Genomic DNA, 2,699 nt, shown 5'->3' with positions numbered 1-2,699 from the left:
GAGAGCGAGGCCCAGGCCGCGGGGGGGCGCTGTGTGTGTGAGGCCGCGGGGGGGGGGCGCAATGTGTGTGTGTGTGTGTGTGTGTGTGTGTGTGAAGCCGCGGGGGGGCGCAATGTGTGTGTGAGAGCCCGCGGGAGGGCGCTGTGTGTGGAGGTCGCGGGGGGCGAGCCCTGTGTGTGGAGGCCATGGGGGGCGGGCGCTGTGTGTGGAGGCCGCGGGGGGGCGCTGTGTGTGGAGGCCGCGGGGGGGCGCTGTGGGTGGAGGCCGCGGGGGGGCGGCCGCTTTTTTTTGTGGAGATGCCCTAAATCTGGAGAATTTTATAATAGTTTTTATATTAACAATTCTCCAAAATAAAATGCGACAATCAGTTCATGGCTTTTGCGGGATTATTGCAGTGCACAAACTGGCTCCTGTCAGTCACCAGACTTCACAGTATATCCTGTGAAGCGCTTTGGGGCAACCTCTCCCTGTGCGAGGTGCTCTATCAAATGCAAGGAATATTATTTTATTATTTTCTTAATTTTCAGTAAAAGTTTAAAATCATAAATAAATTTAATGTAGAATTCGCACATAAAAATGATTGTGCCTGATATCAGATTTGGTAGTAAATAACCCATATTTATTGCATGAATCCAACATACCTAAAAAGGATTTACTAGTAATGTATACAAAGTCTGAACATGAACTTATTAATGCGCTTGTCATATGTTGTAATTGAAAGTGTGCTGAAGCCTTGAGTAGCTTCCCTTTCTTGTTCCATATTCCACTGCACTAGTCCTGGTCCAGGGCACACAAATCTTCATTTTCCTGCAAAGAACAGAAACAAATGTGTCTGATTATTGAGGTACAATGGCAGAGAGTTGGGAATATGTTCCCCCTGGATCTGGAAATATTGTATGATGCAGGTTATCACATAACTATCCATTTAATAATATAATAAATTTTCATTGGGGTTAATAATAATCCCTGCATTTGATATAGTGCCTTTTCATGTCATTGAGACTCTCAATGCTTTACAGAATATACTGTAAAGTGAACTGATTGTATATTTTGTGAGCAAAACGTGTCAGCCAATTGCACATGGAAGTGTCCCACCAAAAGCCATGAATTGAGCGACCACATTTTTTTAAGGGATTATTACTCTCAGAAAAGTGATCCACCAATCGACTTACAATCGGGCTCCTGCTACTTACTGCTAGGTAAACGGGTGTGTGGAGTAACGAAACTTGCCCAACGTTTTGCTCCGCCCGGGAATCAAACCCAGGTCCTCTTGCAAACGAGACAAGTGCTCTACCCACTAAGCTATAAGACTCCACGAATTAATGTCAACTGTAGTGACTGTATTTAAATACGTTAGCCATTTTGTGCACAGAAAGAGCTCACACACAATTCATGAAACAAATGACCAATTAATCCAGAAGATTGTTCGTCAGCACACCATCTTTTTTTGAATTCTGTAAACTTTGTGTGTTCAAGTCCTGATGCGGGGCAGTAATCCGCCCGACTACGCCACTACCTCACCCCTCAGGCGCTGAAACTCTTGTTCATGCCTTCATCACTCCAGGCTCGAGTATGCAAACGCCCTGCGTGTCGGCCTTCCCAACTCCTCCCTCCACAGGCTGCAGATAATCCAGAACGCTGCAGCCCGTGTCCTCTCCCGCACCAAACTCCATGACCCCATTCTCACCCAAATCCATTGACTCCCTATCCTTCAGAAGATCCAGTTCAAAATCCTGGTCCTCACCTACAAAGGCTTCAATGGTCTTGCCTCAGCCTATCTTTGTGACCTCCTAACGCCCTACCAACCCACCCGCTCCTTCCGCTCAGCTGTCTCCGGCCTGCTCCACGTCCCACCATTTTCAGGAGAGCCTTCAGCCACTCTGCCCCCAACCTCTGGAACTCCATCCCCCAATCTCTCCGCCTCGCCCCCTCCTTAACCTCCTTCAAGTCCCGCCTCAAAACCCTCCTCTTCGACCATGCCATTGGTCACCCCCACTTTCCCTCCCCTCTCTTCTCCCCCCAGAGCCCAGGTCGGGTCTGAAATGCTGTACACTGTTCAGCACCTTGGGACGTCCTCCCGACGTGGTAGGCACTATACCAATGTAATCTTGTTGTTGTAATGGGCTTATTATGCAAATTACTCAGTAATTAAATAAAACAAGTTATTTATTTCCTCACAGTCTAACTACAGTCGAGCCCTGGTATAATAATATGGTTGGGGTCGATAAAATTCCAACCAGCCCCATAACTGGGGGTGCTTCTGCATTCACTACACATGTGCACAGAAAGACAGCCTTGCATACTATAATAGCTCTAATTCTGATTTATTGATAATGTAATGGGTTTGCACCAAGGGGGTGCTTTGTGTGTTTTAAAAATATTTGTTTAAAATTGGAGGAGTTCAGTCCAGCAAACAAGCAATGAAAATATAAATTGTCTAGCAGTTGGATGAGCCAATGCTATCACTGTATCACAGCCTCACCATAACTCAGCTGGATATTTAGTACTAATTCTAGACATAAAATTCTATTGCACAGAATGATCATGCTTATTAACTAGCAGTAATCTCACCTCGGATTCCTTATCCTCATCAGACGAAGAAAGAATGCACGTTTCATTACCATCTCCGGGATCAGAATCTAAAACATAACCATTATTCATCACAGAAAAATCAAACATCAGAATTTTTTTTGCCTTTT

The sequence above is a fragment of the Callorhinchus milii genome, unplaced genomic scaffold, assembly GCF_018977255.1.
Source record: "Callorhinchus milii isolate IMCB2004 unplaced genomic scaffold, IMCB_Cmil_1.0 Scaffold6, whole genome shotgun sequence".
NCBI lineage: Eukaryota > Metazoa > Chordata > Chondrichthyes > Chimaeriformes > Callorhinchidae > Callorhinchus > Callorhinchus milii.
Note: the sequence above shows the minus strand (reverse complement) of the source record.